The 24,654-nt window shown below is 43.6% G+C and overlaps 1 long non-coding RNA gene across 1 annotated transcript in view; it reads right to left on the reverse strand.

Annotated features, from left to right (window-relative positions):
* Window positions 1–413: 413 nt before the first annotated feature.
* LOC113618309 (uncharacterized) overlaps window positions 414–24,654 on the reverse strand; it is an 84,374-nt gene continuing 60,133 nt past the window's right edge. The window contains exon 3 of the long non-coding RNA XR_003431966.1: window positions 414–3,931. This is a non-coding gene — a long non-coding RNA (uncharacterized LOC113618309). The remainder of the gene's footprint in view (window positions 3,932–24,654) is intronic.

The raw sequence follows: 24,654 nt of genomic DNA on the forward strand, positions 1-24,654 counted from the left end.
GAGGCAGGCTGGCTGTCACAGCCTCCGGAACCAGGCCTGCGGGGTGGGCATCCCAGTTCTGCTACCCACTGGTTAGGTTATTCCACCTCGCTAAGCCTCAGTTCTCTTAAAAGTAAAATGGTAGGGAAGAGATATGGGAACATATGTATATGTATAACTGATTCACTTTGTTATAAAGCAGAAACTAACACACCATTGTAAAGCAATTATACCCCAATAAAGATGTTAAAAAAAAATAAAAGTAAAATGGTGTGACAATATGGCTTCACAAGGCTAGTCGTGAGGTTTATGTACAATACTATTTTAAAATACCGAACATGCAGCGCAGTCCCGGGCACCTAGCAAGAACATCGAGTGCACTAACATAACTAACATAACCTCACCCTCCCCTGGCTCCTCTCCCCCCTCCTTCTTCATTCCAGCTGCAGTCTTCCCTGTGGCCCAGCAGAGCGGGACCAAAAACACCCAAAACAAGGTGGCTTTCAATGATTGTGCCGGAAGCAGAGAAGATGGTTGAGGGATGGAGAGCCAAGCTCAGCTACCATCCCAAGTGTAAATTATCCGAAAGCTTCTTGCAAATATTTAAAAGAGCAGGTTTATCCTAACTGCTAGTCCCAAATTATCATGGACCACAGAGTCTACATTTCTTTGTCCTATTTTCTGGTCCTCCTGTGTTTTACTCCTGCTGTGGGTATTTTATGCAACTCACCGTTAGCTGGCATGCCTGTGTTGAGATGCAGGTGGTCTTCTGTACCCACGGATACAGAGGACCAACTGTACTCACTGCCCTACATCATTTTATATAAGGGACTTGAGCATCTTCAGATTTTGGTGTCTGAGGGGGGCTCTTGGAACAAATCCCCCGTGGATACCAAGGGATAACTGTATACTATTAGTTCAGTATTTACGAGCACTTGCTGAATACAGGTTCTGCATTAGGCGAAACAGCAGATAAAGGACTGAATCAGAGATGGGCTCTTTACTCAAGAAACACATTATCTAGTAGATGAGATAAGACTGCCTCTGAATAAATTTGCTCCTTCCTTGGGGTTCCCAAGGAAGAATTCACTAGTTTATATGTGTTCATGTGATTAAGGCAGTGATTTGCTAGTAAATTTTAACAACCAGCTCTCAGCAAAGGGGGAAGGGGTGTGAGGGGAGGCTGCGTATATATACGTGTGCATGGGTTTATTGGAAATTTTACTGATTTGAAGGATGCATAGCACATAATTTACAAATAAAAATAAAATGAGGAAAACTTATAATTCCACGTACTCAGAGGCTTTGCCAATTTTTCATGAACTCTTGTGTCCGTCACCATCCTGGGTTGCAAGTGATGAATGAAGTGTAGTTCTGGCACAAACAGTGGTTGATATTTTCATTTACATTAATGAGTAGGACAGAAGTGGAAAACGAAGACATATGTCAGCACTATATTCGTTCGTTAATGACACGAGTGACTTCTTTGCTCAATCAGATAATGGCTTTCGAATACCGGAAGAATAGTTCCTCAAAGTTTTGTGGTAGTCACGATGTAACAGCTATAGACACAGCACACCTATAAGTGTAATCTGCATTATTAATTTTTTCTCCAACCCTTTCTTAAGTCTAGATAGTCCATGAAACAATAAACCAAGTGCTGATCTGCAGTATTTGCTGATTTCCATGGTGTAAATACACCTACCATGGTCAGTTTCAAGCTGCCAAGATGATATTACTGAATGCAGAACTGGGGTAAGACACAGAGTAGCCCACCACTGCATAGCATTTCTGCCAGACAGATCCAACAGACGTAAATAACCTCAATAGCACAGATAATAGTAAAATAATTAGGAGTTGATGAATTTGAGTCTTTATTATTTTTGTTTTTAATATAATTATTTTACTGCAGGTGTTCCATGAGTTTTCTTCCTAAGTCCCAGTGGGTCCTCACAGATCTGCCCCATCCTCTTCAGAGGCCGCCTTTCAGCAAGTGTTAGCTGAGAGCAAAAGCAGATTTGTGGTGCTGCATCCCTTGCCGAGCAGCATCTTCTCACACCTGACCCTCCCTGGATGCCCCAGGTGTCTCCCAGTGACATATCCTCCAGGAAGGAGGTCTGCTGCTTCCTTGAAGCAGCATTTTCCTAGGGCCTCTGCAGGGCTTTGTTCCTGAGCAGTAGTTTAGCATATATTTCTATTCTAGAGTATTTTTCTTCTTCCTCTCCTCTCCTTCCCACCTCTTCATCACAAAATTGTATTATATGCCTAATTCTTTTGGAAAAGAGAGAGCAGCCTTAGTATCATTTCAGATTTGGGCCTTTCTCCTAAGTGGTTATGTGCTTCTCTGAAATACTTGAGAGCAGAGCTGGAAGAGGTGGAGCCTGGGGGAGGGCTGCAGGGAGGAGGTGGAGCCTGGGTCAGCTGCATCACAAGCAAATGTCTGGGACAGAGTCCAGGGCCTCCTGCCAGCTCCCTGACAACCCCTGATCATTCCCACCTGACCCCACCCCCACCCCCAGCTTTTTCCACGCATCACCTGAGCAATTACTTAAAATGCAGGTTCCCGGGCCCAGCCCCACACCTTCTGCATTTCTGGGGTTGGGACCTAGGAGTTTGTTTTTCAACAAGCTCCGCAGTCATTTTCACACATGTTCAAAATAGACCCTGTGCCTGGAAAACAATCTGACTTCTGGTTTCTTGGTAATTTGGGAGTTTTTCACATGGCAGGTGAAGATGGCTCTGATTGGTTCTCTAAGAATCAGGCACCTTCAGGATTGGTGAGAAATTAATAGTACAGAATGATGGAGCAATTCTATTTACAGGCCAAAATAGCAGATAAAAGTAAGAAAAGCTGGCCTAAGTGACAGGAGAAGGCAATAATCAATATCATAACATACAACAATAATGCAGCTGGTCCCATAAAGCACTCCCACCCAGAACTGCCTATTGCATACTTAGTGTCCTGTCGTAATGTCCACAGAATGCAATGTGCATTAACCAGGGCAAAGCCTCTTCAATGCTGAATATTCTGCCACGTTGCAGGCACATTTATTTTGTTTGAAAGAAGAACGGTCCTGTTGCCAAGCCATCAGATGGTAAAAAGAGATATATTTGATGGATAATAAAAAAGGGTCTGCCACAGCCTCACAAAATACGTTTCTAATGTAAATGCATCTGGTACGTGCAATTCATACCTCTGATGTGCAGATACCTGCAGAGAAAGGCAAGTCAGTCCTAAGGGAGTCATGGAGGGTGAGTCAGGAGTGTGGCCGGAGAGAAGGAGACCATTAATTTTAACAATAACAAACAACAACAAAAATCCCACTCGGCAAACATCACTCACTTTTTCTCAGCCTGTTCCTGTGATACAGATTGACAGCCCTTTTAATATGAAATAAATCAGGCAGGAAAGGGAGTGTCTGGAAGAACATACAGATTGAGGGCTGACTGACAGAATGCCCCCAAACACGCTGTTTGCATTTGCCTTTGTAGCAGCTAACTTGAAAGGATGTCAGGTGCTTTGAAAGGCTGTGAGGATGCGTTTTGAACCTGGAGGACGAGTGTGATGTGCTTACGGGGTGGGAGTGGGGGTCTTAGACGCTGGAGCCCTGCTGTGCACCTGCAGGAATGCAGAGCGAGCAGACCCTGCAGCTGCAAGGGGCCTTTTCAATTTCCCTCCCACATCTTGGCATTTTGTCTCATATCTGGTTTCATACTTAGTTAGGACCAACCAACTGTCCCAAGCCAGTGTGCTCACACTGAAGCATTAGGGTCTAGTCACTTCTCACCAAGAAAACTGCCTGATAATGAGCCGCGTCACCTTTCAAGTTGTGCGGTCAGTGGACATCTCTGTCAAGCACACCCCCGCCTCGGTCCAGCCTTCAAGGTGCTGACGTCCTTTTGGTTAGCTGTCTCCTTGGATTTCCTGGACTGTCCAGTGTTCGCGGTTATCCTGCAAAGCAATACTGGTACCCATCAGTCATGAGACACCCGAAGTTGGTTTCAACATCTCCCACGGCCCAGGGGGAAGTATTTCTGCTCTAAGGCAAGAAAATGCTTGCAAGGTGTGGGTTGAGTTTGGACTAAGCGTGGAGGAAAAATAAGAGAGCAAGGCAGGAGGCAAACACAGAAAAAGTAAGCAATGCTGGAGGCGCGTCTCTATCCCCGACCAAGCCCCACGCACGCCCTCCTTAGCACCTTTGCCCTCTTCTGAGGGGAGACCCTGCCCAGCCTTCACACCCACTGGGTATCAAAGCCACAGGCTTACTCAACTAACCTGGCTTTGTGATCATTCAGCCAATAGTAGCTGAGCATCTGTGAAGTGCTGGTCACTGTCCTGGACGCTAGAGCTAGAGTGATAACTAATTCAGACAAAGCTGCTCCCCTCATGGAGGACAGAGGAAACACAAAGTGCTAGGGCGCTGAGCTGGAAGTGGTCTCCAGCGCCTCCACATGGGACCGAAACACCTGCTTAGAGCACCCACTTCACAGGGCTCTGGTGAAGATGACAGGCGATGAGGCAGTGCACGCAAATGTTTTACACGGTGCCTGGCACAAGTCAGCACTCAAGAAATGGTAACTGCTACTTTTATTTTCAAAGACTTGGGATCATTTCCAGGTGGGATGGGAATATTGAGTCAGCTTCTCAGGGCCCTTCTGAGCCAGTGTGCCCAAGCCCCTATGATGTCAGGCACCAAAAGCGTTCTAGTACAATTATAAAGAAATCACTTTCCCAGCAATTAATCAACGGTAGAAGATTGCCAATACATATCATTGCCACATTATGACACACCGCTTCACACAATCAGAATGCAGAATAGAGAGGGGGCCATTTGTAGCTGATCTGATTCAACTCAAATAAGCTCAATCAATTGAAAGTCAGTGGGAGTTTTGCCTGAGTAAAGGTCAAGACCAATTATCGAAAGGCGTAACAGAGCAAGGGCATGTTTTTGAAGATATTAGATCTTATAGTAATTTTTCACAGTAGCACTCTATCATACAGGAAATACATTGTTCATAAAGGTTTTCTGTCTAGTCCTTTATTTCAAGAGAGTCTATCTGCATCTTTTAATTTTCTTTTTTTTTTTTTTTTGGACAGATGTAGGAATAGGGTAAAAAGTACAAAATGGCTAAGATACGTATCTAAAGCTGAAATGGGGTAATAAGAAGACAAAGACTTTTCACCAACTATCAATTATGTTATTAACTTGTATTATCTGTTCCTCTCCGGTAGCCAGATACAAGGCAGATACCGGAAAGTTCCATAGCCTAATTTTAGCCATCAGATTTCTCCTCCATCTTATAAGTCTACATGTGCTTTGGAGAATGCAACTGAATCATAACACTGGCTTAAACATGTTTTAATTTGGATAATAAATCTACCACTAAAAAATAGTTATTCTGTATATTTCAGAGCCGTCATTGTCTGTGGACTGCTTGCTGGTTTTGTAGCATCTGCGGATCTAACGCCTTCAAGTCCCTTCAAAATGTCAGTAAGCAACGAGAGGAAAAGGCTAACTTCAACCCGCCCGTGATCTTTCACTGGCACCAGCTACTGCATCTCTTCCTCTCCAGTCTCTGAACCTGTTTTGTACCTGCTGGCTCATCACCACCAAGATTTTCAATAGCTCCGACAGAATCATTTGAATTTGGAAACATCTTGGTCAAAAGACATTTATAAAAATATTTCACATGTCTGACCTGGTGAGTATACTTTCAATTTGGAGGGAACAAAAAGCAAAAATTCTTGGTAGACTGTAAATAATTTGAGAGCAGAAGTCATATCTTTTATTCTTCATACCCTTCACCATGTCCTGAACTTATGAATTCTCCAATAAATAAGTGCTCTGTAATTGGTGAATTACCAAGAAGTTAAATTGCTTTGTCTAGACAGAGAGGATTGATTTAGGCTGTGTGAGTCAAGCGGATGAAGTTACAGTTCAGATTCTAAGCACAAGTGGTAAGTAATAATAATTCCTGACATCGAAGCTTGTATATAATCTACAACAGGTCTTTAACTGATCAAAAAGAATCAACTGAAGCTTTGCAGTGAGTAAGAGGTTCTTGAAATTTGCCCAAGATACAAAGTTAGGGAGAGGGCATGTTTTGTACAACAGACTTGTGGCTTTAATCAGTTTAGAGAGGGGTTTACTAGTTGATAAGAAGGTATAGTAGCCCAGGGTCCTAGAAAAATGGAGTCTGAGGCAAAAGCTTGTGTGCTGAGACTTTGCTAGGAGGTGCAATCCCAGGAAAGCAAAAGTGAGGGAAAGGGGAGTAAGTCAGGGAAGGAGATGAGATATCAAGCTGGGCTCCACTGAAGTACATGCACAACTAACCGCTCAGTGGAACAGATAGTCTTCAGAGAGGCCATGTGAATGACTGCATCCCAGGCAGTCTGCTGGGGCTGGGTCAGGAAGAATAATTTATCCATTGACTCCTGCACCTCAGTAGTCAAAGTTCTGTTTCCCAGGGTATTAACCGCATGTGAAGAGTAATTTAATGTATCAACTTGGAGAGTAGTTTTGTTTCGTTTTTTTTGGTCACACGGCTTGTGTGATCTTAGTTCCCAGACCAGGGGTTGAACCTGGGCCCTCAGCAGTGAGAGCCCTGAGTCCTAACCACTGGACCGCCAGGGAATTCCCAAGTTGGAGAGTGTTTTTGAATGCGACTAACATTTAAATCAGTAACAGCCTGCTGGCCTTCAGACTGGAACTGCACCGTCAGCTCTCCTGGGTCTTGAGCCCACACAGAGATTTTGGACTCGCCAGCCTCCATGATCAGATGAGCCAATTTGTTTATCTCACACACACACACACTCACACCCATATCCCACTGGTTGTTTCTCTTGAATACCCTGATGAACACACCCCTGTATTTCCACGTTGCAAAGATGCTGATTGCTGTTCCAAGTAGTATCATGCAGCAGTGTCCACAGGGCAGCTCATGGACAGGCATGAGGCAGGCACTGCTGGTTACGTCCATAAAAGACAGTCACTGTGGCAACCCAGGCAAAACAAGTGGCCAAGGGCTGGGAGATAGTTCAGGCAAAAGGATCTGAGGTGATGCCTAAGGGTAGTGGAATGATGTGGAGAGAAATACCTAGACCAGCTTCTGATTCTAAAAAGTATGTTTACAAAGCTTCCTAGAGTGGCCTTATGGATAAAGTGAGGAATTTACCTCATTTACAGTGAGGTAAATTTTTCAAATAACAAGACAACATATACTCAAAGAGTACCCATGGTTTAAGGCCACTCTCTAGATGTCTGACTTTGAGACCGTTATTTAACTCCTTTAGTTCTTGGTTTATTGGTTTTTAAAGTGAGAGCATTGGATTGATGATGTCCAAGCCTTCTTTCAGCTCTAAAACTTCTCTTATTTCTCTATGCTTTGGACAAAAATGTAGAAATTTAAAAATTATACAAATCTGATGCATTAAATGTCAGAATCAGAATTTTTAAATATTTCATTAATAGAAATAAAGGACCAAAATCAATATGATGAAATTTAGCATAACTAAATGTCAAGTCCAACAGTTGGGTCCAAGCAATCTTTTTCACAAGTGCAGATTAGGGGAGATCTGGCTTGAGAGTCATTTGCGTTAAACAACAACAACAGCCAACCTTGGGATTTGTGTTGACCCAAAGTCTAATGAATCAACTATTAAATAAGCATGTACTTATTGGGGTTCCTTCACTGAAAGAGAGGTTGGGTAAGATGGATCAGAGGAACTCTGATGATCCGTCTGAAGATTCCAAGCTTCATTCACACTTAGCTCTTCCCCTTAGCCTTTGTCTTGGCAAAATCAGATTGTGGCACGGGGCACAGTCACCACAAGGTCAAGTGCTCCTCTAGGATTTCAGTGGGATGACTGAATAATAGCACAATGTCACTCCGAGAGCCTCCCAGCTTTTCCTTCTCCTCACGCTCAAAGGGCCATCGTTCTGGATTGTGGCTCCCCTGCCCGGTATATAAAGTCACCTAAACACAAAACTCATAGCCAGAAGGCAGCTTTGGGAATCCTCACTCAGCTCTTCAAGAGTTACAGGCATTAAAAGGGGGTCCCCTGGAATGCTCCACCACTCTGTTGACTGGTACCAAATCTATCTTAAAGTTGGAAATATGATCTAGGTGGGGATGGGCTGTGAGTTAATGCCATCCAAGTACTCTAGGGCACACTTCTTAAAGCAACCGATGTAAACTCTTTGTGGCTAATTCTGCTGGTGGATGGAGGGCATGGTATATTCTCAAGTACAAGAGCCCAGCTTGTATCTAATAATTGTTATATCTTCTCTGAAATTTACTGCCGATGTCTCAATTTTAACAATTTAAATAACAAGCTTAACCAAGTGGAACGACGCTCAGGCAGACTGGCGCTCTTGATGAAAGCAGGACAACTCTTAATGTCTGAGTGCATTTTTACTCTGACATGAGCAGTGACACACAGAGATGAAATCTGGTTAAAGCGGCAGCCTTCTCAACACCCTGACAGCTTCTTAGGCTAGCAAAACAATTTCAAGACAGTGCACACATATACTTGTTAACTTTACTCTGGTAGACTGATTAGGGACAATGTTTATGAATATGATAATAAGAGGTGGGAGCTGGAAAGGTGAGCTAAAGGGGCTGGGTACTCGGCACGCTGCTTTCTTCATTTTTAATGGATCGCTCTGTAGCCTTAATCTTTGGGCGCATCAGTTAGTTTAGAAAACAGGTGGATCTCCTCCATGCACCAAGTATTACTGATGAGCGCACGTTTTTAGTTTACCTGCTTGTTGAACTGCAGTTGATGCTGTGAGTGGTCAGAGATGATTTCCTGTAGATTATACTCTCATTACCCTTTCGATGCTCTTTACTCCATCCCCTGAAAAATTCCCCCAATTTCAAAAGATGTTTCATGCCCAAAGTTACATATCACATGCAAATCGAGGCCTAGTTTGAACATTTGTGCCCTTGGCAGTCCTAACACAAGGCCGTGCTAAGAACTTGCAACATAACTAGTAGAATTTCTCCCAAATTGCAGGGTCTTATAAAAGAGTCGAGAGACTACCCTGTGAGCTGAAAGCCCTTGTAAAAGTCACTTAACCTTTCTGGACCATTGTTTCCTCTTCAGTAAAGCAAAAAAATGGATTATAATACCAAGTTCCTTCTAGCTCCACTGTCCCATGATCTTATGCTCCTATTCTCAGCGCAATTAAAACTAATTCAAATTCACTTACATTATTTTAAGCTAAATATTGAAAGTCTTAATAGGGTACCACCACTTTATCAAACAGTGTGGCAGTCTCTACAAAAGTTAAACCGGACACCCACCATATGACCCAGCCAATGCACTTCTAGGTATTTACCCAAGAGAAATGAAACCTGAGGTCTACATAGTCTTGGGCACAAATGCTCGTCGCATCTTTATTTGTAATACAGGCAAAGCTCATTCTATTGTGCTTTGCGTTATTGCACTTTGCAGATATTGCGTCTTTTACAAATTTAAGGCTTGTGGCAATCCTGTGTCAAACAAATCTATCAGCGCCACTTTCCCAACAGCATTTGCGGACTTCGTGTCTCCGTGTCTCACATTTTGGTAATTATCACAATATTTCAAACTTTTTCTTTATTATTATATTTGCTATGGTGATCTGTGATCAGTCATCTTTGATGTTACTATTACAAAAAAACTTACGACTCGCTGAAGGCTCAGATGATAGCATTTTTTTTTTAGCACTAAAGTATTTTTTAAATAAGGTATGTACATTGTTTTTTTAGACATAATACTATTGCACACTTAATAGACTCCAGCAAAGTGTAAACATAACTTTTATATGCATTGGGAAACAAAAAAATTCGTGTGACTCACTTTATCCCGATATTCACTTTATTGCAGTGACCTGGAACCAAACCTGCAATATCTCCAAGGTATGCCTATAGCCCCAAACTGGAAACAACCCAAATATACATCAACAGGTGAGTGGATAAATAAATTGTGCTCTATCCATAGGATGGGATACTACTCAGCAATAAAAAGGAATGAATTGCTGATACACTCAATGACACAGATGAATCTCAAAATAATGTACGCTGAACACAAAGTGTATATATAGTATAATACCATTTATATAAAACTCCAGGAAAGCCAAACTATAGTGGTAAAGAGCAGATCAGTGGTTGGCTGGGGAAAGGGTGGCGAGGGCATGAGGGAGGGATTACAAAGGGTCACAGGAAACTTTTGAGGTGATGGATATGTTTACTATCATGATTGTGATGATGGTTCCATTGGTGCATATATATGTCAAAACTTTCAAAATGTATACTTTAAGTATGTGCAGTTTATTGTGTGCCAATTACATCTCAATAAAGCAGTTTTTAAAAACAAAAAGTCTAAATGTTATGCATATACCTTAATTCCAACTCTAAGAATTTATCACAAAGAATCAGAAATGTGTGCTAAGATGTAGAGTATCAGGGCATTCACTGCAGCACTATTCATATACATATATGGAAACAGCCTAAATGTCTAAAAGAAGATAATTTGTTAGGTAAAATGTAGCACATCTAAGTGTTGGGATGTAATACAGCCATTAAAAAGTCATACTGCAGACAAAGTATTTATTGCCATGAAAAAATGTGATCTATTTCTACATAAAAAAAAGCAAAGCACAAAACAACATGTATAGTGTAATGGTGCTATATTAAAAGTCTATGTTGGAGTTTGATTATTAATCACACTTCTCTCATTCGCTCAGAATTAGAAACCAACTGACAAATGGACTAAAGAGTCAGACAGATGAAGAGTAAAACACCAGCTTTGTTACTAAGAGTTCTGATTGGGAAAATGTAGCTTAGAGCTAAGGCAAAGTGGGCTTCCTACTCTTTTCCTCTGTGAACTATCCTGACCCACTAAGCTCCTTCCTGCGAGGGAAGGGCCAGCCCTGTAAGCCTATCCCTGGGAAGTGCCTCTCAATCCCAGGCCACAGGCAAGTTGGGCAGGGCTGTCTGACACATTGCAGGTGGTTAGCATCCCTAATCCCACCCATTAGATACCATACTATCCCCCAAGCAGTGTGACAACAAAGAACCTGCCCCACATATTTCTAAATTCTCCCCCAAACAAGGGTAGTGGGGCTGCCCAGCTGAAAGCCACCAGAGGTGTTGAGGATAAGCTGATATGAAATCCTTGAATATCAGAGTGGAAGGGGAATGCTTAAATAATTTCCCTTATCTCTTTCCCACCCCAATAATTCCTCTTCCCATGAGTGTAGGGGAGTAAGTGAGGCAGCAGAGGGAAAGGCGGAAGTACTCTGCCTAATACTTCTTTAGGGATGGAGTTCCAATCTAATTGTCCCAGGTGAAAACACAAGGAGAAAAAAAGGAATGTTTCCCCTTGCAATCTACATGTCTCTATAATGGTAAAGAAAACCATCTGGAAGGACATATACTGTGCTGCCATCATGGCCACTTGCTTGGCGGAGTAGCGGGACTGAGAGAAACAGGAAGGACTATAGGTGATTATTTTTCTTTGGCTCTTTGTATTTTTGGTTTTCCAAGTTTTCTGAATATATGACTCTTGCTACTGGGGAGGGAAGGGAAGAGAAGCCCCTTTTTAAAATTAAAAAAAAAAAAAGTAAACTAAAAGGAAGGAGAATTCCTGAGCTTTCCAGAGTGGCAGTGCTGGGCAGTGTTTGACCTGAGACCCCTCTCCCTGCTTCATTCTTCCTGGATCATTGTCATATATTATGTGAAGATGCCATTTGGGGACACGTTGCCCAACATCTGTTAACAGTATTGCCCTGGAAGCGTCCAAAGTGCTCCGTAAACAGGATTAGATTCTGCTTTTACCTTTCCTTAGCTGATGAAGAGTGTGGCATGAAATGACTTTTCTAGAATAGCCGCCACTTAGCATCCCCAGGGATCAACACTCAGGTATGCCCTGGATCAATCTTCTCAAATCGACCAAACTAACGCCTCATGGGCTTCAATCTATTACAAAACTAAAGTCACAAAAAATTGTAGATATTTGAATAGCTCAAGTTGGCAACATCAAAAACTACAATGCAATGTTATAGTGCTGTCCATAATATAATGACATGATTTGTAAGATATTAATTTATAAAGCTCTATCAGTAGCTTTGTCCTATAATAGGAAACAAGGTTGTGTGAAAACCACCTGTACCTCTACCCACAGCCTCGTTTGAAGAGACGTCAAAAGTCTAGGCTGAGGCCCTCTTTGCATGCACGGCTGGCCCTCACAATCCCTTCACACTCCATCGTGCCCCAGTGTTCTCCCAGAGGCAAACTCCAGCTATCATCACAGACTCAGTCTCAATGGCAAGCCCAGCACTTGGAATGGCAGAGATTCCGAAGAAAAGGTGGGGCACGTTGCTAAAAATGCAGCCTAGCAGTGCGGAGGAGCCCTCCCACCAAGTCCCCTGACCACCACCCTCCTACACACACATAATCACCTACCAATTCAGAATTTTTGCAATCCGAAAAATAAAAGTTTCTTTAAATTAATGGCTTTTCCACTTGTGGTTGTAGCCAATCCCATAGAGACAATCTGAAACTATCCAAGGCCTACAAACAGTCTTCATAAAGTGTTGCTCTTAGAAATTCTGGCCAGCTTACCCCACAGGGACCTCACTGGCTCTGGGCTCTTGTGAGCCTTCTGCGAAAATGTGTCACCCAAACAGAGACTCTTCTTATAGAAAGGGTTGAAGCCCAGCCTCATTTGCTGGTGTGCTGCCCGAGTTTCTGTCACCTAAGTCATTGACACGTTCTCCCTGAGCCATGTGCTTCAAAATGCCTGACCCCAGCCCCTCCCTCCAGGGATTCAGGCAGAAAAAAAGGTAAAAACCCCACACTGAATTCTGCCGGGCAAGCACTAGGCAACAAGAGCACTGTATCCTGGATCCAAGCCTCGGGTTGGCCGGAGAGAACCTTGGAGCCAGAAGTAGATTGGGGATGCATAGATGCTGGGAACTCCATCAGGGATCTGCCAAGACTTTCTACACCAATCTACGGTAGGAGATATATTTTATATTGTGATCCAGTACACCTATAGCTGCAAGTGGACACAGATATAAACATACAACTGAAACCAGCTCCTAGAATTCAGCCCCACTGCCTGCTAAGGAATAGCCATTTAATAACCATTTAATGGACAAAGCAAAACCAAACCTTAGTGAAACAATACGTACCATCACCAGGTGCAATGCACCCTGATATTTTCTATTCTGTTCTAGTCTCCATTTCTTAAAAGGGTAACAAGTCGCAATCCACTAAAGTGATGTCGCCACCACTAACAGCCTTGTTCTGATAGGACTTCTATGCACTGCCTGTCCCTCACTGAAGATTACTGAAACTTGTCATGTGGGAAGTAGGGGCTTGGGGACATTGGAGGCAAGCAGGATGACACTGGGATGTAACCAGGTCGGGCAGAGAAAGACTGTTGGAGGGCGGGGGAGCTGCGATGCTGGCCGAGGGCGAAGGCACTACACTCTGGGTGAGACCTATGTCTCGTCTCCCCGCCCCAGTCCACACACTGCCACCGTCCCCTCATAGGAAACCATTCTTCACACCCAGGAAGATTTTGCAAATGGAGTCGGAAGTCAGGCTGGCTTCACTTAGGTATCACTTGAAGGATCAGGAAGGGGAAAAACAAGGGTTGTCTAAGCTGCTGGGAAAATCACGGAGTAACCTGGTAAATGAGAAATCCACTCAGACCCACAAGGAGCACAAAAGTGAGGAATTAAACAACATTGTAAATAAAGGGATCATTACCCTCGATGCATCGATACACACTCAAGACCTACTGAAAACTTCCCACTTCAAGATGAATGAAGAGCATTAGCTGCTCATTCCCCAAGCCGGATGGGCTGTTTTCACAGCCCAGTGCTGGGGGTCTGAGGCCTGGGTCAGCAGGGGCTGGCCCAGATGGCGTGCTGGTGGAGCAAGGTCGGGGACCCAGGAGGGGATGGTCCCTGCATTTCTGCTATGGTGAAGGTTGTAACCACAGCCCCGTTTTTCAGAAAAGGGATGTGCCCATTGCACACCTGATGAAGTCGGGAGGAAAGCTCTACGCCAGTGCATTTGCCTCCTCCAAGTTTCATCATGATTCACCAAATAAGCATAATTGCCCTGTGTTTAAGAGGTGCTGGGAACAGGGGCACTGCTGGTAATTGCCTAATGGGCGGGCGAAATGAGGTGTGAGGCACATTGGTGTGAAAAAAGCAATAGCCACAAGTTTATTAACACTGAAAATTAAAAGAAGCTCGTCCCCAGCCAGGCAGTCCTTGCTGAAATGAATCCCATTATCCCTCTAATAGCTGCACAGGGCTCAACTGGATGCCACCCAGGGGGTAGAGAGGCCTCAGTACAGGTCACCTCTCTGCCAGCTTCGGGACTGTCACTGAGGAAACACAAACACCACCTGCCTCTCCTCCAGCGCCTCCAGCTCCACTTAAATCCAAGGGCAGGCGCTTGAGAAGCTGTGAAAGAGGGAAGCCAATGAGAATTATATGCCGTTCTGATGTGGGTGCCTTTTTAAACAGTTGCTGATTGGCATTTGCAAAGACATACTGTAGGGTTCTGGAACGGAATGTTACTGGGTCCACTAGAGGGAAGTCAGGGGCCCTGCCTGGGGCTCAGCAACTCGCCTTGCCTTCTTTTTTGCACCTTGATCATATTATCAAATATTTATAGATGCCCAGTGCTAGGAGAGTTGCCCTTGACCTCGAGCACATTCAATCTATGAAGGAAACAAGGGTCTCCGGGTAAAATACTCAGAAAGCAATCAGTGGATGCTGCAGCCCAGAGCCTAATGAAAATGCAGAGAAAGGAAAGCTGGGGCTATCTGAGAGCTCCCGGAGGACATGCAGCTTAGGTAAAGGAAAGGCAGAGGGAACTGCGTGAACAGAACTTACAGATTCGAGGCATTTGGAGGAAAGGGAGGAGGCGGACCAGGCAGAAGGCAGGCTCTGAGTTAGGAGCTAATAGTAGACAGTAAGCTTGGGTGGGTAGAGAGAGTGACACAGGGAAAGCCAAGTGTGGAGTTTGGACTTAATGCTAGAGTTAAAGTGAATCCTGTAGGTTTCAGAAAAGAGGAATCATGGAATTAAAGAATTTAAATGACTCTACATTAAATTCACTTTATGTTTAAAAAAATACGTTTGGAGTTTAAATTTTGATTCGCTTTAAATTTCATGAATTTCACTCACTTTATATTCACAGCCACTTACTTCAAATGGGCCTTCGGTGCTTCCCAGCGATCTGACTTTACCTCCCTGGTCCATTCACTCCCCTAGTTGCTGAGTGACAACTGTGCACTTTTTTTCTCTCTTCTCAAACATTCAGCACTTCTGCTGGCATCCTGCTCTCAGCCGCTGACCTTGCCTCCTACTCCTACCCCTCGCCCCTCTACCCACTGGCCTGCCTGTGCCCCCAAGCTCTGGTCGCTCCCATTTCTTCCCGTGGACCTTCCTGCTCCAACGAGGGTGCCCCTCACCTGTGTGCCAGATCGGCCCCCTCTGCTACTCAAGGTCACTCCTCCACAACTTATTCCCTCCCACTCCCATTAGCATACAAACCTGCAGCAATTTCTCTCTTCTTAAAGAAACGAACAAACATTTATCGCTGTCACGTTTCAGCTATTGTCCCATTTCTCTGCTCCCCTACTGCAGGATGATTCCTCAAAAGAGCTGTCTGGGGCTTCCCTGGTGGCGCAGTGGTTGAGAGTCCGCCTGCCGATGCAGGGGATGCGGGTTCGTGCCCCGGTCCGGGAAGATCCCACATGCCGCGGAGCGGCTGGGCCCGTGAGCCATGGCCGCTGAGCCTGCGCGTCCGGAGCCTGTGCCCCGCAACGGGAGAGGCCCGTGTACCGCAAAAACAAACAAACAAAAAAAGAGCTGTCTGCACTGGCAACCTACATGGCCTCTCCCCCAACCTTTCTTGAACCCACTCCAGTCAGGCTTGGCCCCGTCCCTCCACCATACCGCTCTTGTCACCGATGACCTCTATGCTGCTGAATGCAATGGTCAACCCTCCATTCTCATCTTATTTGAGCTCTCAGCAGCCTTCTTCACTTGGCTCCCAGGACACTGCTCCTCCTCAGTCTCCAGCTGGTTTCTTCCCGTTTTTGCAACTTCTAAAAATTATAGTGCCCCAGGGCCCAGTCCTTGGACCTCATCTCTCTCTAAACTATACCCGTAGTTGGTCTCATCCAGTCTCATGGTTGTTAACACCATCTATTTGCTAACAAGTCCCAAATTTATATCTACAGTGTGGACCACTCCAGACTCCAGAGAGATCTCTACTTGGATGTCCAACAGGCATCTCAAATCTAATACTTACAAAAACAAACTCCTGGGTCCTGGCCCACCTCCCACTCCTGCATGACACACACATGCGTCACCTCCTCCTCCCGCAGGTTTCTCAATGCATGTCCTTTGCTCAGGACCAAAACCTTAGTCCTCCTTGACCACGCGTTCCAGTCCATTAGCAAATCCAATTGACTCTGTTTTCAAACTCTATCCAGACTCTGACCACTTCTCACCACCTCCACTGCCATCTCTCGGCTCCAAACCACCATCTGCCGCTGCCTCTTGCCTGGTCTCCCGCCTCCACCCTTGCTCCCATACCAGCTTGACACAGCAGCCAGAGGGACCCTTTTAAAGTAAATGCAAATCATGTCACAATCCTGGAACTAAAGACTAGCTGTACTTAATCAAGATAATGCTGATCAGACCACTGCATGACCAATTTCAAGATCCCTGTCAGACCTGAATGTGCTGTTTCTGCATGTAGCCCCCTCCTGCTGCCTATACACCTCTGAAACTCCCCTTTAAAAGCTCTTGTTCCACTGGTTGTCAGGGGAAAGTCAGCCTTTGGACGTGAATCCGCCCTCTCCCCTGGTTGCTGGCCTCCCAAATAAAGCAAACTTTCCTTTCTACCAACCTGGCCTCTTGAGTATTGGCTTCTGAGCGGCAAGCAGCTGGACCTCACTTTTGGTAACAATCAGAAGGTGATCCTAGAACCACTCTGAAATCACAATTTCTTCTCTTTTCTTTTTTTTTGGCCGCGCTGCTCGGCTTGCAGGACCTTTGTTCTCCAACGAGGGATCAAACCTGGGCCCTCAGCAGTGAGAGCGCAGAGTCCTAACCACTCGATTGCCAGGGAATTCCCTGAAATCACAATTTCTAACCCAACACTTGACCATGGCCCTCCAGGTGGAGATGCCTGATGGAGACCAGCAATGGCTGTCTGAACCTGTTTAGGCCATCCCCCCTCCCCATCTCCCCTCCCCTTCCCTCCTCCATCACACAAGCCCACAGAGGGACAGGCTGCCCTTGGCACCCCTCTTGCATTGATGGCAGTACTTCTCCGTCCTGCAAGGGTGGTGAACTGAGTTCAGAAAAATGACAGTCGCTACAAATATATTGCATGTTGTAAAATAAAAGAATGTCCTTGTTAGAAAGCCAAATGACTTACTTTGGGAATAACTTTAAATGACAGGCATAAGATATTGCAAATGCAGAATGCATGTGTTACACTTTGGTATAATACTTTAAATATACATGTGGTGCTCCAATACCGATACACGTGGACATTGGCATTTAACCTTTAACTGAAATGCTCTCTGACAGTAACTCTCCATTACTCTTTATTGATTTAGGTTCATCTCTAAAAGTTCAGACTTGGTGACTACTCAGGCCAGGTCTCAACTGAGGAGAGTAGCATGGACTGTTGGTAATTATCCAATGAATTCCAGTAATTATACAATGAATTACAAATTGTCTATACCAGTATTTCCTGGAATTCAAGAAACACAGATATGTGAATTCAACAGCATACCTGTGAACTTTCCAGGATACTTTCGAGGAGTGGGTTGGGGAAGGGGGATGTCCAGTGGGAGGGCCTTGTCCAGTTACCACTGCCATAGTGCTTATTCATCTACGTCTCCTCATCCCAATACATTCTTAATAAACACATGTAATTCATATGACTTGGTTTTGATCTGCCACCATTCCCTTCTGCCTCCAAAGTAAAAAAAAAAAAAAAAAAAAAAGAAGAAGAAAGAGAGAGAGAAAGAAAGAAATAGAGAAAAAGAAAAACTAAAGAGTCCCTAATTGGCTGTGTGTGTTACCTTGGGTAAGTCACTATTTGTACTAGATAGCTTAACTGAAGTTCTGTGATTACTGCTCTGAAACCAGGACTTTGACACAGGTCATTGACCTCTTCAAGAGTCAAGAAATAACAGGCTCTACCCTCAAAGCTCAACACAGCTGATAGGAAAAATTCTCCCAAAGATATATTTGATTGTGGGTATTCCCAGGCTCTTGCAAATCTACTGTTTATGAGCCTGCCATTTGGCCGAGTTGAGTCCAGCAGGAGTTACATGTCTTTTGTTGGGGAAATAGTTTTCCTGATGTTCATTTTCAGCAACAAACTTATCAAAGTGAGTGAGTGCCGGAAGCTGTGTAGTTCTCATGATGAATGAGTCTGGGAATGAGGGAGAAGCCTCCAGTTACTTCTGAAGACACAGCATCTCTCCCACTTTCAATGGTCTTTTCCTCTGTACTCTGCCATAACAAATATTCATTGCATATTCTTCCAAATCAGATGATGGCAATACTAATTAAACTCCTAAGATTGCATTTTTCCTCTGGGCCATGATTCATGGCTAGCCAGATGACCAAAGTAGGATGACCCTGCAGTTAACTCTGGGGTAACTACAGGGCAAGAGAGAGCTTGTTCAAGCTCTCATTCCTCAGTTAGCCCAGGTTTTCTCCTGGTGCAACTCCATAGGTTCAGGAGCATTTCCCTCCTCCGAGTAATCACATATGACACTCACCACAGAAATAGGGAGTGTGGAGCCTGTTGGGGTCAAAGGAGTGGATGCAGTTATCACCCACCTGTGAAGTGGGCCTCCTTCACTCACTCAGGAGACTAGTCAGTCTTCCTCAGGAATTCTACAGTGGTCTTCAAGGCCCCCTCAGGTCCTCAACCAAGGACCACTAACAAATGTGTTCCCTTGAGTATCCATGCAGCACTCGTGCTATTGGTTGCTGGGGCAAGGGGGAGGGGTATTCATTCAACAAATGTTCGTTGAGCCCCTGTGATGACCAGCGCTGCAATAGAACCTGGGGTACAATAGTTAATAAGGCAGACATTGTGTTGTCCTCACAGAGATTGCTGGGCTTGTGATTAGAAGGCAAGCATTTGAGTCCAGGCTCCTCCGTTACCTCTTTGAGTCTCAGTTTACCTTCAGCAAATGAAGGTGCTAGCCCCATCTACCTCCTTGCCTATGTACCTCATAGGATCCAATAAATATATTGACATGCTCTGTAAACTTCTATAGTTTACACTATAGAAAGATCAGGTGTGACTACTACAGAAATTTTAAATGCTTTCTCTCATTCTCAAAAGAATTAAAAGCAGGGACTTAAAAAGATATTTGTACATCCATATTCATAGCAGCATTATTCACAAGAACCAAAGGCAGAAACAACCTAAATGTCCACCAGCAGATGAATGGATAAAGGAAATGTGATATATATATATGGTGGAATATTATCCATCCTTAAAAAGGAATGAAATTCTGATACATGCCACAACATGGATAAACCTTGAAGACATTAGGCTAAGTAAAATACATCAGAGACAGAAAGACAAATACTGTATTATTCCATTTACATGAACTACCTAGAGTAGTCGAATTCACAGAGACGAAAGTAGAAAGTGGAACAGTGGTTATCAAAAGCTGTGAGGAAGAGGAATGGGGAGTATTATCTAATGAGTACAGAGTTTTGGTTTGGGATGATGAAAAAGTTCTGGAGATGGACGGTGGTGACTGCTGTATAACAATGTGAATATACTTAAAAAAATTTTTTTTAATTGAAGTATAGTTGATTTACAATGTTGTGTTAGTTTCTGGTGTACAGCAAAATGATTCAGTTGTGTATATATTACATATATATATTATGTTTCAGATTCTTTTCCATTACAGGTTATTACAAGATATTGAATATAGTTCTTTGTGCTATACAGTAGGTCCTTGATATTTATCTATTTTACATATTGTATTATGTATATGTTAATCCCAAGCTCCTAATTTATCCCTCTCCCACTTTTCCCCTTTGGTAACCATAAGTTTGTTTTCTTTGTCTTTGAGTCTGTTTCTGTTTTGTAAATAAGTTCATTTATAACATTTTTTTAGATTCCACATACAAGTGATATCATATGATATTTGTCTTTCTCTGTCTGACTTACTTCACTTAGTATGATAATCTCTAGGTCCATCTATGTTGCTGCAAATGGCATTATTTCATTCTTTTTCATGGCTGAGTAATATTCCATTGCATATAGATGCCACATCTTCTTTATCCACTCACCTGTTCATGGACATTTAGGTTGCTTCCAAACCTTGGCTATTGTATCAATAAATAGTGCAGTTATGAACACTGGAGTGCATATATCCTTTTGAATTAGAGTTTTCTCCAGATATATGCCCAGGAGTGGAATTGCTGTATCATATGGTAGCTCTGTTTTTAGTTTTTTAAGGAACCTCCATACTGTTTTCCACAGTGGCTGCACCAATTTACATTCCTAACAATAGTGAAGGAGGGTCCTCTTTTCTCCACACCCTCTCCAGCATTTATTATTTCTGAATGTCTTCTTTGGAGAAAGGTCTATTTAGGTCTGCTAGCCATTTTTTGTTTGTGTTTTTTGTCGTTTGTTATTGAGGTGTATGAGCTGTATTTTGGAGATTAAGCCCTTGTCTATCGCATCATTTGTAAACATTTTCTCCCAGTCCGTAGGCTGTCTTTTCATTTTGTTTATGGTTTCCTTTGCTGTGCAAAAGCTTATACGTTTGATTAGGTCCCATTTGTTTATTTTTGCTTTTATTTCTATTGCTTTGGGAGACTGACCTAGAAAACATTGTTACGATTTATATCAGAGAATGTTTTGCCTATGTTCTCTTCTAGGAGTTTCATAGTGTCATGTCTTATATTTAAGTCATTAAGCCATTTTGAGTTTATTTTTGCGAATGGTGTGAGGGAATGTTCTAACTTCACTGATTTACATGCAGCTGTCCAGCTTTCCCAACACCACTTGCTGAAAAAACTGTCTTTTTTCCCACAATGTGAATATTCTTAATGCTACCGAACTGTACACTTAAACATGGTTAAAATGGTTTAAAAAAAAAAAAAAAAAAAAGCTTTCAGGCATGCTGCTGTGTCAAGGTGAGGGCCAAGGCGAAGTAGCAGCAGCTTCTCCTGGAGGAGGCTCCATAGCATGCATCAGCTTGGTGTATTCCCACTGCCCAGGGTCTGGTCTTCAGCTCGAAGGTTCACGACCCCGCCTGTGTCAGCTCTTCATGGGCACACCTCAGGAGCACAACACGTATGGAAAAGATCAAAATGTACCATCCACACTTGTAGTGAGAAATTACTACCAGAAATATTCTAAATCAGTGTCGTCATTCCATCTGCTTTCTGTTGGCAAGTGTTCATAGGAAGAAACAATCTGAAGGCAATCGTGGGACGTGATCTGAAGGCTGTTTGGTGAACACTTAGTCAAGACAGGGCAAACTGAACATTTAAGTGGCACCATGGTAGGATAGGATGTTCCTGCCAAAGGAACCTGAAGCCTTGAAGTCTGTCGATTACACACAGGTAACGTCTATTGCTTCCATCACCATATCAGAGATGCCTCTTCCAAGAGCATCGGAAATTACCTGAGTCAATGGACTTCAGCTCCCTCTCCCTTGAACAAGGTCTGGGGGGGGGGGGTGCTGCTAACGTTTGCCTCTGAGATCTTCTTTTTGTCATGCTTCCATGGCTGAACAACCCTCCCCCTTTCTGATCAAATCATTCTTTAGATTTTCTAATAAAATGTCAAACAAGCTGTATTTGAGCTCTGTGGTCCCGGGAACTATTTCAGCTCCTTCAGATGACTTCTAGTACCTCCAATCTGGTGTATTTTGTGTTGCAGGTTTACATCTCAGACAGTGACAGCCCCTCTTTATAGAGTTCTTGGGGACATCTCCTAGAGCCCCCAAGTACTTACAACAGATACTATTACCCATTTTCTCCAGTTTTCTCAGCATAGGGGTGACTAGGGAGAAGTTAGAGATCTCTTTTCTGGGCAGTTGAACTGGGAACGCAAACCAGAGACATCCCTAACAGTGACTGATGCAGAGATGATGATCTTGATGGCCAGGCAGAGCTCTCCCTCTCTCTGTTCTCCTTCCCCTCTGTGTGCCAGTAATTGCCTGATGTCAGTGACAAATGGCAGGTAAATCCCAGGCTGAGGGCTCAAAATGGACTTTGGATATTTCTCTTCCTGGCAGGCTCTTGTGGTGAAGGATTGCTGGCCCTGAGGTTGTCTCCCCTTAAACCCACCTGGTGGAGGTCAGGGATGGGGGGCCAGGGTGAGTTTTACCTTAAGTAGACCAGATCTGCAGATAAACAAAGGGAACCATGGTTTCGAGCCTGGTCAGTTTCTTAATCCTGTATAAGCACACAATCACTCACTGCAAGTTCTTACCCCAAACTGGAGCTCACCGGAAGAAATCAATTTATGGAGGCAGATGTTTCTTCTCTTGCAGGTCTTGAGCAAAATAAATGGCACAACTAGCAAGACTGATAGTAATAATATTAAGTCCATAATAACCCAAATCAATTCCAAGTGTGAAATCTGGGATGGTAAGTTGGGGAGAAGTTTATGATAAAGGCACAGTTCTTGGAAGCTGTAATAGCATTATGTTATGTGCTACCTTTAACCTAGAAAACACACACTTGGGAGTCAGACCAACCTATGGTCCAATTCCATCCCTTCTATCATGTCATTCTGGGTCATGGTTGGGCCATTTTCTAAATTATAAAATGGCCCATGGTTGGGCCATTTCCAAAATCATAAGGTTTGATGAGAGAATTAAATCAGAGAGCCTGTATCAAGCCCATAGTAGGTGTTTAATAAATGGCAGTCCCTGTCTTACTTTCTTCAACGCCTAAACAAGCACAACCTAGCCTGTGCATTTAACAAGTAAGTTCTGCTTCAAACTCCCTGTCTTTAGAAGTTACAGCAAATCCATACCTTTAATAAACAGCTTTATAATGGGCTGCTCTTGCGCTGTATATCCCAAAATCAAATGGACAGGCAAGGATCTAGGAAATCTAAAAGAAGCAAACTTTGCCCATTTCCATGACCCCAGAGCATAACACAGTGTCATGGGTTCATCTGATGAGAAATCCCCCATCCCTTTCCCCAGGAGGAAAGCTGTGCCTGGGTCAGCCCCCAAACTAGCCATACAGGGACCCTGGGTGACTATGGGACTGAGGAAGGAAGCAAGAAGGAGAGGTTAGAGGCCACCAGCTTGTTCTTGACCCCCGGCTACATCTCAGGGCCAACTTTAGGATGCCCAGGTCCCTCTGGCCAACAGAGAATGAGGACTTTAGAGATGTCCGAGGCGCCCGCTCCAGCAGGGCAGGCTGCCCAGGCACTGACGGAGAGGGGGAGGTGAGGAGAGACTGGGGTCGCCTTGCCCTTCCTGTCCTTCCTTGACAGCCCCTATAAGACTATAGATCCCCTAAGACCAAATTACTTCCTTTTTAAGCTGTCCTCACATTTGGAACTCCCATACAGACAGCAATAAAAAGAGAGGTACCCTCAGATTACCATTTGCAGGTGTTCCAAGAGGTAGTGAGTCATTTGAATCCCCCCTTAGGCCAGTGGATTCACTCCATCTGTGTCTGCAATTCAGTCGAGACCAGTATTTTCTGATGTGTGGCTTTCCTGAAATGTCTGTTTCTCCTTTTTTTTTTTTATACACCAAAGAAGAAAAATCAGCATTTCCATCCACGTCATTAGAACCAAAAATAGTCTCTTTTCTCCCTAACCCATATCACTGCCCCATTACAAATACATTTTGTGCACCAACCTTAAAGGTTGTCGTGTTTCCCTCCAGCCTTCTCCTTTTATTTATACAAGATTTCCAGTTATTCAGTATTTTGTTCTCATTAGAACACTGCTTGTCACATGTTTTCACCAGAGACATTCATCACCAAGGTCAAAGGGTGAATATCATGATCTATTATGCTTAGAGGAATCTGATGAAAAGCCACATAATTATCCAATTTAAAGAGAAGCATGTAAAAAAAAAGAAGGGGAGCACTTGCTATAATTTAAATTGTTTTGTTTCCCTGAAGCAAAATTCAGTACCTGATTGACAGGACCTAATGATAATTCTTATTGATATGGTGATGTTAATTGTGGAGAGATATTTAATAAGTCCCATATTCCAGAGGTAAATGTGTGCTCTTAACCTGCACCTGAACCTGATTTTTGATGCAGCGTGGGGATGAGGTACAGATACAGATAAGTGAGCACAAGTGGATTTTCAGTCTTCTGTGGCAGAATGGAAATTGGAATCTTCAGAATCTATTAGGAGAACAATTCCACAGTTGCTCACACTTTTATAAATTATACTGTATATTATAGAAAGACACAAAGTCAGAGGAGGTTCAAGAAAGGATATTGTTGAGACTTGGCAGAGAACTTTTTAGGGGGGTATTTGGTGGTGGCGTTGTGTGGTTGTTTTTAACCAAAGACATACACCAAAGATTGTGATCTGTCTTCAAACAAACTTTCAAACAAAATGGACTCATGAACTCCGTTTTCTGTATTAAC

Source organism: Aethalodelphis obliquidens, unplaced genomic scaffold (assembly GCF_003676395.1).
Source record: "Aethalodelphis obliquidens isolate GAN/ISIS:26980383/991018 unplaced genomic scaffold, ASM367639v1 scaffold5, whole genome shotgun sequence".
NCBI lineage: Eukaryota > Metazoa > Chordata > Mammalia > Artiodactyla > Delphinidae > Aethalodelphis > Aethalodelphis obliquidens.